The sequence below is a fragment of the Haliotis rufescens genome, unplaced genomic scaffold (assembly GCF_023055435.1).
Source record: "Haliotis rufescens isolate VD_foot unplaced genomic scaffold, xgHalRufe1.0.p SCAF_5, whole genome shotgun sequence".
NCBI classification, from domain to species: Eukaryota; Metazoa; Mollusca; class Gastropoda; order Lepetellida; family Haliotidae; genus Haliotis; species Haliotis rufescens.
In genome coordinates this window covers 5333468-5350082 of record NW_025964223.1, presented here as the reverse complement: position 1 = coordinate 5350082, position 16615 = coordinate 5333468, and the positions used below count along the sequence as shown (strand labels likewise).

General features: G+C 36.7%; 1 protein-coding gene across 7 annotated transcripts in view; it reads right to left on the bottom strand.

Annotated features, from left to right (window-relative positions):
• LOC124133591 (arrestin domain-containing protein 2-like) overlaps positions 1-16615 on the bottom strand; it is a 148545-nt gene that overhangs the window by 72211 nt on the left and 59719 nt on the right. The window contains exon 1 of one of the 7 annotated variants that reach the window (XM_048383615.1): positions 11808-11974. The exons of the other annotated variants lie outside the window; for them this stretch is intronic. The gene's annotated coding sequence lies outside the window, so the exon portion shown is untranslated. Of the gene's footprint in view, positions 1-11807; positions 11975-16615 lie in introns of those variants that run through there. 7 annotated transcript variants of the gene reach the window in all.

The following is a 16615-nucleotide window of genomic DNA, read 5'->3' as shown; positions in this document are numbered from 1 at the left end:
TGATGGGGTTGTATGTAGCAGGGCGTGGAGTCATCCCACAGATGACATCCTTACCTTGTTAGGTTGCTGACGGGGTTAACCTCTTTGGTCATGTGGACAAGGCGTCCGACCTCGGACCAGAAAGTCCATGGTTTGAATCCCATCACGGGACTCGGAAATTTTATGGCTGCTACACTTACAATATCCATCACTGGATTGTTTGATCCACACTCAAATATTTTTTCATACAGGTAATTGTGGCATTAAACAACAAAGAAAGAAACTAGTAGATGTAAATGGTCAACACCAGGTATTAATTTATACTTCTTTTATGTGATTTATAGAGTATCCAACATGTCCAATATTCATACATTTATTTAATCAAAAGAATTCCTGGAACATATTGATGTGAATATCACAGGATTTCCACCGCAAGTGAATCACGTTAAGTGACACTGACACCATTCTGGTCATAATGGTATGAGATTCTTGTAGTGACAATTGATCTTTTTCCTTCTTTAGGTATTCATTACTTACTTCACAAGAATAGTTGTGGCCTCCTGTTGTCCGATAATATAGCATACTAACTCAATTAACTCATAATCGTACAATATGAACAAGCATGCATCAGTATACATATTGATGAAATGATAAAGACATGTGTAAAATTATTTCAGGGAGTGCCACTGGAAAGTTCACAAAGTGCAAATAATAACAATCAATACTCCTTGAACCCCCTACAACATTGTTAAAGGAAAAGCAACAAAAATCACCTTAATGTCTACAGTGTTAATAAGTGCAAACAGCATACATTTCCTCCATCCAAAGAACTCAGTTTTCTTTTGTTTCTGCTATATGTCAAATAGAAAGGAATAATAAAAGTTTTCTATGGTTGCTTTGAGATTGAGATCTTCAATTTGTGATCTCATTTTGAAAAGATATGGTCTTGCATGATATCCCAATTTTGGACAAAGCAAGTTTTTCCCAGTGCAACTGCCACTGGTAGTTGGTGGACAATCCTAGGATAAATTGCAAGCTCCTATAGGACATGATTTGGTTAGAAAGCACCAGATAGTCCATTCACCGTTCACCGTTCACTGAAATGACAATTTTCAGTTGCTGTTTGAAGCTGCCCTCAGCAATAACTGAGCTACATGTCTGTAAATAATTGGGTGCTTACCCTTTTCACAAACATCTCTGATTTTACTGCTAATTCGACTTTAACGTCCAATGGAACCTGTTTCGTTTGATAATAAAGACTCATTATTCTCTGGCGTTAACATATTTACAAAACAAACCATATTTTGTTTGTTTGTTTGCTGTTTAACACCGCACTCAGCATTCCAGCTATATGACGACGGTGTGTAAATATCAAATCTGGACCAGGGAATCAAGTGATTGACATCATGAGCTTCGATCTATGCAGTTGGGATACTATGATCATCTTCCCGAGGCAAGTGAGTTAACTGACTATAAAAGTCCAGTTTCCACCCTTGCCGAACTAGGCTGGTATTATGGAGATACAATTTGGCTGGGCGTATGAATCTATGCATTGTCCAATCAAAATCGCACAACGAAATTGAAATCCGGTTCGTAAACTGTCATGCAGATATCGGTCGATTGCAGGATTTGCAAAGCATGTGCACCGCCAACTCGTTGTCAACAGATATTTTCAAAATCTTTTCATGTTTTTAATCAAGCTGCTCACGTGATTTGATGCATTTCGCAATGTAAGACCCGTTTTATCACAATGTAGATCTTGATTATCGAGCAGATCATTCTTACTTGGCGCTGACATTTTGTTTGAAGCAAATGCGAGTGATAAGAGAGGTGGAATCTGATTGGTCCATAGGAGAGGCTTAGAAGGGACATAACTGGTAATAGCCACTGATGGCGCTACGATCGAGCCCAGGAATTCCATCCAAGTTCGGCAAGGGTGGAAACTGGACTTTTAAAGTCAGTTAACTCTCTTGCCTCGGGAAGATGTACTATGATATGCCTCAACCAAGTCAAAAAGCCTGACCACCCGATCCCATAAGTCACCTCTTATGACTTGCATGGGTTGCTGAAGATCAATTCTAACCCAGATCTTCACGGGTATCAAACCATAAGATGGTGATATTATACCAAATATATATGAATGAGAGGGAATTGCACAAAACATCATGAACCTGCACTTTGAAATTTCTGTATTCTTGGTCATGTTGGTAGACTGACTACAAGTATTTATTCTTCCTTTTACCAGGGGCGTTAAAGGATATCCTAGTGTTTAAAGCGTTTGACCGTCACGCCGAAGCCCTGGGATCGATTCCCGACATGGGTACAATGTGTGAAGCCCATTTCTGGTGTCCCCCACCATGATATTGCTGGGATATTGCTAAAAGCGGCGTAAAACCATACTCACTCACTCACTCACAAAACATCATGAACCTTGCAGTGGACTTTTCCCCTGCACTTAAGTTGTTTTCCATTTTCTTTTCTTTGAAAGTGATAAAAAAAGTGAAGTAGATGCTTTATGAGTATCCCAATAACTAATAAAATCTTTAAAAAGGATCCATTATCGGCATAAAAATAAATTCACAGAAATCATTCTATGTTGATGACTTTCTAATGTGCTTTCTATCACGAGATGCATAATGAAAATGTCTTTATAACAACAACTTTGAATGGGTTAGATATGAGCAGGAACCAGAATACTTTTACCAAAGGAAGTTCTTAATTAGATTAAAACATGTTTTCATGTAACATAGTTTACATTTTTAAAGCAGCTAGGAGTAGCATCTAAGCCAAAGCATTTTCCTCTTTACAAGATTCACCTGGGCACATTTCACAGCATGAACCTGCCAGTGTGTGTTAATGTTAATTTCGTCAGACAGCCCCAGATTCGGCAGAGTGAATGAGGCAGTTAACATTGCCATAAGCTTACTTTGATCACTCACAATGAGCCTTCATGCCAGCTAAATGGTGATGTAACCATCCCCGAATGTCTACCCATATCAAAAGCAGTCTGCTCACCCTTCTTTCACAGAGTAACGCTCAGTGTAGCAGTTTAGTCTACGTATACTGTTGATTGCAGCCTCACATAAATTAACTCATCATCTATCAGAATGGCTGAGAGATTGAGTGAAGTATAGGTATGTTATATTGAGTACAATATCAATTAAACTTTTACATCAGACATGTACTGTGCTGAAAAGTCATATTAATAGTAAGAATAAGAAAAAGTATTTGTAATAAATTTTCACTATTGTTTGATTGACTGGACTGAACATTAAGGTGTGAGGGAGTGAGTGGGTGAGTATGGTTTTACATCTCTTTTAGGAATATTCCTGCAATTTCGCGTGGGGGACACCTGTAATGGGCTTCACACATTCTACCCATGTGGGGAATCGAACCCTGGCCTTCAGCGTGACAAGAAAACGCTTTAACCACTGAGCTACTCACTAGTATGTAGTTAGATCCCACTTCTCCAACCTTCACATATCCAGGATACAGAACATTTTCAGAATCCACACCTTTGGTCATCAAGCAGTCTTCATCTCAAACTACATCTACATCAAAGCTGTTCTGAAAACTCATCTGTTCAAGCTTGATTTTGCTTAATTCTCTTTCTACATGTGTTTTCTATGTAGCACTGTGGGCATACATTTGTGGGTGGATATGGTGCGATCAAATGTCCATCATCATCATCATCATCATCATCATCATCATAATCATCATCATGTAAAACCCATTTCTGGTGTCCCCCTACCATGATATTGCTGGAATTTTGCTGAAAGCGGCATTAAACCATACTCACTCACCATCATCATCATTATCCAGCTTGACGTTTTCCAGATCAGTCCAGAATAGTCAGTGTACACAATTCTGCACAAGATTCATGTATTTCCATATTTGTTAAACGACTACATTACAATTCAATGTATTCAATGACCAAAATTTCTAATTAAAAAAATATGAAATCTGATTACCAGACAATGAATCACAATGTTTGTGTTTCCAGAAATTGAAGCCTGGTCATGTGAAGAGGTCAACCTGTTGTGTTCTCTGAGTTCAAGAGGGGAAAGGTAAATGTTTTGAACTGTAAGCAGATGCCTGTAGGGCGATGTAACAAAAGAAAGACGAGAGACGATATCTCAACTTTTTTCTCCTATTCTGCTTATCTTTGGTCTACCAATGAAATGATGAGGCAGACTGGTGATTTTTAAAGAAATCGACAACTCAAAGGGTGTCACTTATCACAAAGATGAATTCAAGACTTCTTCAAGCATAATAGTATGATGATTATGATAATTAATAAAAACTTCAAAGACTTTTGTGTTCTTGAACCTGTGTTTCTGTTAAATGTAAGGAAACAAAATGGAGAGACAAATTCCAATAGACCTATACGTTTACAAATCATCGCAATTTATAGTGACAAGCGTTCCTGGAAAGAGTGAGACCGTCCTGCCCTTGTCGTAGAGCCAGTTGTGAATGGAGGTCCTTAAACGCAGTTGACCTAAGGAAGATTCTGCAAACATCCAATTCTAGGAAATAATTTTGTCTCCATACTTATGTGTAAAGCAATATGTGAAAGCTTTAGGTTTATTTGGCAGGTGCTTGCTTGTGATGTAAAGAGGTGATGCACCGAAGTAATAGAAAATGCTATTTGCACACATCTCTTTGAGCAAAACATCTAGAGGTGATTAAGCATGTATCACTTGTCTGGGTCAGCAGTGGAATAATTACCCCAGTTCCCACATTCCTAGCTTTTGGAGTCAGCCGATCCGCAAACCAAGCAATAACAAAATGTAACACCTGAGCACAGCTATGTCACTGCCTTATTACTTTTCAGATCATTTGACTTGGAATGTATGAGAAACAAAGACAATAAACCCAATGGTTTCATCCAAGAGTATCTTGCACATGACACCTTAGTCTGTTTCACAGTCCATGAACCATATTATTTTCCTTACTGTAATATTATAGCCCTAAAGGAAGCATGCCTAGATTCTCACAGGCTCAGGTTCTGAATCTCCAATCTCCCCAGTCTTTGCCAAACACTATGCCCGAATTTAGCTCTCAACATCAATTACAGTCAAGTTTAGTGTCATTTTCTATGGACTAACATTTCAGAGCTTACTTGACCGAACAGAATTCTACTAGACTCGGGCTACAGCTAGTGACTAAAGTCACAGGCTGTCTCACAGGGGCTCCTTCTTACCTTAAATGTAGTTGTTTGTTTCCATCAAAATTACATATTTTCAGAAACTAAGCAATATTTAAATGACACCTCAGAATTCTCTTTAAAGTACTTTAACAGATCCATGGCAACAATATATTTCTATCAGCCTTAAATATTAATGTCAGTTATATTCATTTGACCTTGAAATGTCTATTTTGATTTTTCAAAGCTTCAAACTAAAGCTATAGACTCTGAAACTCATCTGGATTTTTTAACTTAATTTAGTTGATCAAATTTCAAACAATTTGTAGCAAGCTTGAGAACATTCTCAAATGAAATTATATCAACAAGAGCATCTACACACTGAGTGAGTGAGTATGGCTTTACAACGCTTTAGAGATATTCCAGCAATATCATGGTATGGGACACCGGAAATGGGCTTCACACATTGTGCCCAATGGGGCGCAAAACATAATGATCTCTGGAAAATATACATTCTTCTTCCTCTAAAGTTGGAAAATATGCTTCCAATAAAGCTAATACTTAAGGTGCAAATGGTCACTATCCAATTTTTATATTAAGTCAACTTCGAATGACAAAATATTGGTTAAAATTACCGAGGATGGGGTTGCAAAGATACCAATGTTAAAAACTACTGAAAGCTCTTGATGACAATGGTAAAATGAATTAGGTGTCAGAAAAAAATAAGAAAAATATATAATTTTATCGATAACAACTTCTGGTTTATCACATATAGCGTTATGTTGTAGATTCTTCCAACGTTATCAAGCTGGAGTGACCACAACCAAGAGAAGAGAGGTATATATGCATAACATGTTGGGATAAACAGCAGATTAACATTGACAACAACAGGTAATAGATAATTGGGGGTCCAATATCAGATATTTGTTGTAGGGGATACAAATTTGTTCTTATTCTCTTTTAAACAAAGGTTATAGGACATTTATAGTCCAAATGGCATGATAGTATCTTCTTCACATTTCCTGTCATTGCAATATCAAGTATATGCCTGTTAGATGACAAATTGACATAATAGAGCTTAATGTAAATTGATGATGTCCTTACACAATTTCAATGTAAACTTTAGATGAAGAAAAAGAAGTTGAAATGAAAATCTGTAAAAAACTGCCAATTACGGGAGATTGAAGAGGAATTGCATGTTTCTTTAGTATGTGATAGGTATGATGAACATCTTAGAATAAAATATAATCCAAAGTTTAACAATATGCATAAAAACAAGATGTCAATGGTCAGTCTTATAAAATACAACAACTCTGATGTGATATGTTCACTAGACATATTGCAGAAACATATATTCTCTGTCAGATAGTTTTTGTATATCCTACATATCAAGTGACTTAACAAATGAAACTGAAACTGAAAGGTCGACTGTACAATGGGCCATGCGTCCTTAAATGCTGAATAAAATGTCTCTCTGTCGTGAAGCAGGGAATCAGATATGCTTATTCAAATCCTCAGTTCAAGCACGCTACAATTTGAGATGTCTTGCAATTTAAATTAAAAAATACCCTTTATAATATATTATCCTTTAGTCATGGGGATCTTGGGATTCAAACCAATGATCACAGGATTCTGGCTTACAAAAGGGAGGTAAGTCTGTGTTCAGATGACTTGGGCACATATAGTTTGTCTCCTAGACCCTCGATAGTAAATTAAAAAAAGGTGACCAACTCAAGTCTAGAATAATTTGGCAAGTCTAGACCTGAAATTAAACATTCTTTTGGGCTCCTTTTGGATTATATTTTTATATTTTGTAGATATATATTTTTCATGATATATTGATATATGTAGTGCTATATTTATAAGTATATGATAGCTACATGATAAATTGCAAAAAACAATGAAGAATGAAGCATGGTTTATTTCACGATAAAACATTGTTCTATCATGATGTCATTTCTGCAGATTCGAACACTTGATGATGTCATATATACGACAACATTATTTCTGAGAAGGGAGTGTCTAGTGCGTTGTTCCCTATAGATGTATCTGGGCAACAGTTATACGCGATGGCAGAACGATTGCATCCAAAAGCAGGAGACCTATGACAACCGGTATTGGGAGAAAAGGTACAGGTAAACGACGTGCGGATTGTGAGAATATGCGGGAAATACCAACCTGTGCATAAAATGGACTTGTCCAACATTGCTGAGGTCGGATTCTATTGAGGGAGTCATCATTATTTAAATACGGGTAAATGTTTTTAAAGCATGTACATTTTATCATCATCCTTAACAGAGATCCAGAAAACTTTTTGAGCAATTGAGTTTTTACTCAAGGGTTTCTATTTTAATTGGGTTATTACATTTTTCATTGGGTAACCCATATCTTTTCACTCATAAATTCATCACTCTATTGGTTTTTTCCAAAAATTAGTAAACATTTTAAGATTTAAAAAAATGAAATTATGTTTTAGATGTACATAACTGTTTTAAATATATAGGCTTGACTCGGAAAGTAAATTAGCTCGTAATTGTGTTTAGGAAATTAGCCTCTTAGAATGCATGCTGGAAAAGCTTCATTAGGTATTTACGCGAGCTGTTTTTATACATTTGAAGTTTATTTATTTATTTATTTATTTATTTTATTTATGTGGTTCTGTATGCAAGTTAATTGGGTTTTAAATATTTGTGGGGGTATTTTACGCAAATAAGGTGCTTTTCTGTAGCTCTGTCCTTAAGGAGGTTGTACATGGGGTTCATATCTCATATAAGAAACAAACAACTCGTAGTGAGCACCTCATGGTTTATTCTCGCAGCAGTGTTTTTATTGTATGATATACAATTCCCACTCTACGTTTAAGATAACTTTACTTCTGGGACTAAATTTTAGTCTGGGCCACACATGTACTCATCAGATAAGCAAAGGGGGCACGGGTGGCCCAGTCGTCTAAGGCTGCGATTCACTGCGCAGATTGCATCCCTTGGGCACTCCAGAAACCTATGATTGTGGGTTTGAATCCAGGTTCGGCCCAATTATGTTTCTGTGTTGGTCAGCACCATACCCGTGCTTGTGGGTTTCATCAAAGTGGTAAACGTCGGAGACCTGCATCACTTCGGGCTTCCCTCCCACATTAAGTTGACACGCCGCGATATTACTGTAATACTGTTAAAAGCCGCGTTAAACCCAACTCACTCCCTCACTCAGATAAACAAAATTATTTTTCAGTTACATAAATTGTCTTCTTGAAGGTTGACAGTTTGCTATTGATCATACTCAGTACTTTTTAATGTGTGTTACATTAGTGATGGGCATTGGCCTGACCTTTGTGATAATGAGTCATGTTTTGCAATACATACCACAATGCATTGCATGCATTCTTTCATCTGTAGTTAAATGTTATGAACCTGAGTAGAAAGGGACCAATACATCAGACTTCCTTCACATACGTTTGACAACTTGACAACTGTTGCTATGGTCACAAAGCATATGTAATACACACAAGAATCAGTTGCTCATTTCTGATGTTTATAATTTCAATTCCATATGTATTGTGATACATAATCATTAGCATTTCAAATCGGGGTACACCAGTAATACTGCACACCTCTAATTAACTACAGTAATGAAAGGTAAGATGCCTCATTGACATAGCACGCAATGAACTACCGTCGTCACCACATTGAGTGCACTTACATGGATGATTAATCAAGCAATTGCTTCGGATACAACCAGTGAACTACTTAATTAAGGTTATTGTAATATTATTTGTCTATATCTGCAAATATTTTTTTATATTTTAGCACACTGAGTGCCCTTTCTGTATTTTCATTGATATCATTGTGTTGTTGGCCTTAATGGTCAGATGGTTAATTAAATTTCTGTGGTAATGTATTAATTTCAGAGTGACACACTAATAAAATATCTTATCTTTTATCAATTTCTATTTGGATACCCTGCACTAAAAAACATGTCTTTTTTATTCATACAGCATACCCTGTATCCTAATGGTGACATAGTGTTGGTGACATTCATCGAGATGTGTAGGCAATTTGTCCAAGTGTTTGTGCTTTTAGGCCTTGATTTCAATAAAACTAGGTCATTTGCATTGCAAATCAGGGTGCATTTAAATTGACATTCAGAATGTCATGTTTCTAAGTTCATAATCAAACTGTCCGCCTTGTATATAATGCAAACATCCCCAACGTGCAAGACTGTTAAACATGTGTGCATGTGTGCATGGTACTCATTGTCAATAAAATACGCCAGTCCTCCGTCAATGCACACATTGTAATGGTCTTGCACATTCACATCTGTAACACTCATAATGGTGCAACCTGGCAAGTTAAATATTTGAAAGGTCAACAAGAAACTGATAAGAAAATATGATGCATAATGTTCCCCCTCTGTAATGGTCTATTTACAAAATCTTATCATAACCTACTTGAAGTACATCATATGACCTGAAGATTATAATGAGGTACATTAGCAATTAATTTGGTTATATAAGTTGCTTGGCACTTTATTTTGTCAACATGTTACTTATAGACAAAATTTAACATAAATATAGCGTGAAAAAAATATTTGTTATGCATTTGAAAAACAAGAAGTTTCGGTCAGCAGCAAGAATTATGATTTTAATTTAACACTTAACACCAGTATTAAGAATATATAAAATCCGCACAAACTGGGACTTTCTACAATCTGAAAATGCTTTGGATACATCTAGCTTTTGCCTTAGTGTCATGCCATGCAACATAATGTTAATTTCTAACATGCCTATAAGGTGTTCAGATTATATATCACGTCCATATGGTAGTCACAGGTCTTGGTATGATCTGGTGCTGCATCCACTGATACCACAGACCAAACATGAGAACACATGGTTGTGTTGTATATGCAATGTTGATATTGTACATGAGACTGAAACTACATATAATGTACTGTAAATCAAGGAATTGATGCAAAAAAGGAAAGTTCTTGTTTGCATTAATAATGTGACACATCATAATATGGACATATTGAATTTATTTATTGCAGTGTCACTGCACATGCTGGCAACAATGACATACATAACACTCTCAAACTAAACAATGAAACTGACCTCTAGATTTAGTGGTACTCATGACATACTGTGTCAAGTGTGGTTAGTTTGCTTACACATGTTGTAAAGTGATGAGACAGTTACAGCAGTTGCTTATAAACCTTGTATGAAGGTATCTTCGTTCTCCATCCTTGTTAAATCATCTTATAATGAGAAACAAAACACTGCTCGCTCATGTAGTGAAGATAATTGTCCAGTACAGTAACATCAGTCATGGTGATACATAACAGTGCTCTTTTATGTACAGCACCAACTCATCTAACAATGCTTGGAACCTTTTACAGTCTTTTTGGTTAACATAACCTATCACATTTGAATATGACTTAATTGGAATTTCCTGCTAAGGATTTCCTGGAACTTGGATCACACATAAAGAGGAAGAACTTAAATTTGTAAAAAACATATGATTTATCAAACTTCTATCACAATGTACTATATCCCGCTATATCACCTGCTATAACAGTGTACAAGATGATGCTATATCAACTGCTAACACAGTGTTCCAAATCATGCTATATCGACAGCTAACAGTGTTCCATATCACACCATGTCAATTACTGACACAGTGTTCCATATCACACTATATCAACTACTAACACAGTGTTCCATATCACGCTATATCGACTGCTAACACAGTGTTCCATATCACACTATATCAGCTGCTAACACAGTGTTCCATATCTTGTTATCAACTGCTAACGCAGTGTACCATATTATGCTATCTGTTAACTTCAACTGTACTCTTTCGTTGGATTTGAAATGAAAATGGCTGTAATGACTTTGTCATGACTTTGTCTGTTGTATCATAGCTATTCTAAAATCATACACGTAACCTATTAATTATCATAATGCACATTACGATTTTGTTTATTCGGGAAATAATGCCCTTTTGAAATATCCATAGCATTTCTCTTGATAACCAAACAATAATAATATTCTATTTAGTTCACATCTTGCAAGGATCAGTTAAAGTTGAAAATGATATATTTTCAAGTTCTTTATTAGAAGAAGGATCAATAACAGTGATAACATTGGGATCTGCCAGGTGCTTTAGGTCAAATCAAACGATGATCAATGTTTACTTTTGAAATCAAAACTCATGTAAAGCCATCCATATTTTTTGTGTTTCTCATCTCCAACCTCAACCAGCAAGAGAGTGGAGAGAGTTCCTATATATTCAAGAACCATATGATCACAAGGCACATCACAACTTATGGCTACAGTACCATTAATTATAATGCATCAGGATAGGATTCAGGGCTAAGAGGATCTCTCCTATTAATAAAAAGTGAGGAGTATTTTCACAAAGCAAACACTAATATGTCTTCGCTGATAATTCAATGTGAAATAAAAAGCATGCTATTAATATTATCACCAGAAAAATCACCCCGTCTTTGCTTTTCATGCTCAAGAATTCTTTACACTGAAGCCATGATTTTCAACCAAAAAGAAGCAGCTCAAGTGCTGTGACAAAACATTCACCATTGTGATAGAAGGACAATCCCACCATCACTTAAGTAAACATCTACCACTACCACAGCGAAAGACAAATTTCAAGTGAAAGAAGCGTCTACTCACTGTATCAGCTTATCATGACGTGAATACCAAATTTCTGATCAATCCCACTGCAATGATGAAGGCTGTCCTGCGAGGTCTTAAAGGAGATCAGCCCAAATTATGCTTGTGGAAGTCATTCCCACAGTGTTACAGAAGTCTTATCTCCACTCTACATCTGGTCCTCCGACTCACGTCCACACTCATAGCCAGGCTGACCCTAAATGAGGTTACGCAGGTAAATACAGACCGTTATACAGCCAATGCTTGTAAGCTAATTTACTCAGAGCCTCTGAACAATCTCACCTTCTTGTTAGCTATTGACTTCTAACAAGCCCTCGAGCCCTATAATTAATCCATTAATCTCACGCTTTGGGCCGGAATTGTGAAAAACCTGTGGATTCTAGAGTCAGAAGGACAAAGAATGGGGATGAATGTATGGCAAACACGATCAAAGACTTCAGCCCCACATTGGCACCTTCTCGTATACATATGCTCTAGTCAAGTCAAGGAAACAGAACGACTGCAGACAAAGCCACTTGCAGGATGGACCCTCTGTGATCTTTCACTTGTGCGGAATGTCCAGTGTAGCTATTTCTTTCAGTGTGCACGTTAGGTAAGCTATCCTGGGATTACAAAGCAAAAATACCAAAGGGGAAATCTAGGGTTTGACTTTTTCACCTTCCTTGTAACAACACTATACAACAAATGCTTGCTGTCTGAAGAAAATTATCACAAATATCATCAGATCAAGCTAAAACAACAACCCATATTTTTTTCATTTTAAGCTCATTTCCAAAATTCAGGATATTTCAAAGGTTATACATTTAAATAAAAAGGATCACACTGAAAGATGAAAGTATGTGATAGTAAAAGGAATGGAATATGCAGTTATGAAATGCATGCACAATCCAGTGTTTCATCTATCTTCCTTTCAGAATGCTTGAGGGCAACATTTTTTATGTGTGATAATAAGTCCCCATTCTGAAAAATCAAGTCAATCTATCAGTTGCATGATGACATGTTGCATCTTTAAATCTAAAATAGATTATGTTTTAATGATCAAAGGGGAAAAAATAAAAAATGTGTGGTGCTTCTGTAAAAGCATGTGACTAGAGAGAATGGAGCTTAATGGAATCTGTACAAAATGCATACACGCACAAATGTCCAAAGCTCTTCTAAGTATGCACAGGTATCAGTGAAAGTAGAGTCATTCAAAATTGATAATATTCCCAGAGCTCGTCATAGTTATGATACATAATAATCACATCTGCACCTACTTAGTAACGTTCACACCAAATCATTTGTACCAGTCGTTCTAATGAGATTGATGTCAAAATAAAAAAATACCCCTTTAGTAATCAACAATTTCCCCTTCCGTGTCTTCATAATGCATAATCTAGTTACAGTGACGATGCAGAACGTGCTCCCTACCTGCCATCCGCAATGTGTACCAAGAGCAGAAAGTTTAATTGATCACCTCACTCAATAACTGTAAGGTCAATACTGTACCGCGTACATTAGTCATTCTATACAATGACATGGAGATGTCGATTATTGCATTAATAGAGCAAATAGAGGCTAGACTATGATGCATATTGGAATTAGCGAATGCTGTGCGTAATGATTGGCTAGGTACACAGGCACAGGTCTTCAGGAAACAGTGTTGGGTCTGACGGTGTTTCTTATCTAGCAAGCAAGACAACATTCACTGCCTGTATATATTTATTGATGCCTTTAGCAAAATATGAAAGACAAGAGCATATATTTAATAAAAGAATCACTCACATCTTATTCTCAATCTGGGGTGGAGGGGTAGCCTAGTGGTTAAAGTGTTTGCCGTTCATTACGAAGGCCCAGGTTTGATTACACACATGGGTACAATATTTGAGGCCCATTTCTGGTGTCCCCACCATGATATTGCTGGAATATTGCTAAAAGGAGTGTAAAACAAGATTCACTCACTCACTCACTCACTCATCCTCTTAAAGGTTAAGTAGAGCAGCCTAGACTTATACCCTTTTCAGGTCTCTGAGACTTGAGGATTCCTTAATACTCCAAGGTTTCTATATAGAATTTAAAGTTAACCATATACTCACTTTAGTTTGGGGACTACATCTTGCTCTAGTTTATAACTTTGCTTCAACTAACAAGGTAAAACTTGTTAAACATATGGGAGTGTGTGCTGCAACCTGATTGGTTGAATACGGGATTCTAATCACTGAAATCTTCTGGGCCTTTCAATATGTACGCAAAGAACAGAAATATTAACATTGAAAACCTTGACTAATGCGGTGAAATTCACAGGCTTCGAATACTCAATAACAACTGCAACTCTGAACTTACATAATATTAATTTCCTAATTTAATACAAAGAGACCCCATTAAAACATTTATTAGCGCAGGACATAGTAACACTTTTTGCTTAAACACCTGGTGTCAACACTGATTTCAAGTGATCCACTTATTTAATTTTCACTGCTATTTTGTGTTTTACACCCAGTGGAACTGTTGGATTATCGTTGGATTATCGATGGTTATTCTCCGGCGTAGAGGTTTAATACTTATGTGAAAGGAAATCACATCATGTTTAACATAGCCAGATGTACCAATTAATGTGGATTTAAAATGACATTTCTACCTAAGTGACCTATATGACTCGGTCACCTTTACTATTCATCTATCACCAAGCTGTTTATTTTAACTTAATGATGATTACTGCCATTTTAAAAAAAACATCAAAACGTTTAAGTTTTCAGCCATACTGTTACTCAAAAGATACATGAAAACACAAGTGGCTTAGAAAGAAAAACAACATGTAAGAGAACTGTCTTCAATCAGCGAAAGGATAAAACAGAGCAAAAAAACTACCTCTTGTTTTGCAAATTGTATTTTGGTCCTTGATGATACAGAGACAAGACAAGTGTTGGAGAACAGACAGGCCAGTGTTGAAACATGTACTACAAAGGACATAAAAACAGGGTCCATCCTGCCTCGCTGCTCTTTAGTGGCCCTCTGAAGAACCATTTCACTGTGCTTATTGGATCAGTCTCTTCCACGGTGACACTTTATTAGCTTGCTAGCAGAACCTGGAATTAACTCTCAGCCAGAGGAGATAGCAGAAAAAACATCAGGGAATATGATTTTGACAATTAATCCCCATCCCTCTCTCTCAATTTGTCTGTGACAATTGCTGTGCCTTCGAACGCAGAACCATTAAGCTAAATGAGCTGCCATTAACCCCGGTTTCACCAAGGTGACAAGAGGGGCATATATGAGATTCTTGTTGCATCTACAATATTACATTTACATAGGCAGGTCGACAACTGAATAACGAAATGTGATCTCATTTCATTAAATGAATTTACTTTCATGCTGTCTGCTTGGAAGTTCCTTGACTCAATGGAAATTTCCACTGGGTGACTTTGACATTTGTAAACATGAGACCACTTGAAATACATGCAGTAGAATGTTCAATGTGTATGTGTTAGTGTTATGACATTCTGAATATAGAATACTTGTGAGAACTTGATATTATGAGCAGGCTTAATGGCTGTAATGAAAATAAACACCGTAATTATCAAAGCATTAAATAAAAAAGAGTCAGTAGTCTTGAGGAGATCACATATCCCCCGAGCTCCCTCCTAAACCCAACTGGGATTTCACTATTAAAGTGAGTAAGTTTGGTTTAAAGCCCCTTTTTGAAAGTATTTCAATTAATATGGGCGGAAAGCCTAAAGTGATACAGAGATGTGATGTTTACCACTTTGGTGAAACCGATGAGGATGGTCCGAGTACTGACAGACCAAGAATCCGGGTGTATCATGAATTTATACCCTCCTGTATGTATTATACATTGGATCATATCTTTAGAGCAAGGTGTTTAATTCCACATTAACCATCACATTTCTTACTTGCTACTGTTTCCTCCTATGATGCTGGACAATGGTTTCAAAGGTGAGTCACGGGATTGTCTGGTCAAGACTTGATTGTTTACAGACCGCTGTTGTATGGCAGAAGTACTGCTGTGCGGCATTAGACAACAAACAAACATTTCATTTTCAATGCAGATTGTGTGAGTGGTGGGTGCTACCGGTAGAGAAGGATCTGCTTACCCTTTTCAAAAACACCTGGCGTCATCACTGATTTCCAGTGATCCTACACCACAATTCACCACAATTTTGCCTTTTATGCCCAATGGAATCTGATTTTGTATTTTATATAGTGAACTGCAAAAGAAACGTCACCCATGATGGATGTGACAACGCATGTGCGTTTCAATTTGCACAGAACTCACATGCATCGGGTTACCATGGCCATTGCCGTGATGCGTTTGGGCGATCGGTTTTATTGTCATCTGCTTGCTTTTTTTATCATCAAATTTCATTTTTCCGGACACAGTAATGTTAAATTTTAGAAACTTTGACAAAAATTACCCAGATATTTAAATGACAACTTTTAATGCAATGTCACTTGGGGTGACGTTTTTTTTTCAGTTCAGTATATATAGTTTACAGACACACAGCACAAGATCCTTGTTTGAATCCAAGCATAAACAAACTTTATCGTGATGACTATCCTGTTGAATGGTATACAATCAATATGTGTATCATTTGCGAAATACATTACTAGCAAGGTTACTGAGCATGATACAGTTTAGGTTTAGTGGAATTATAGTTTGCAATAATTGCAATCACTACTCAGCACTTGTAAAACTTCCCTAACTTTCCCAGTCAAATTCTGTCAGTTATGTCATATTGACAGGGAGACAGACATATATTTTATTTTCGTCTCCCCGCTGTACATAATAAAAAACATGCATACCATAGGAG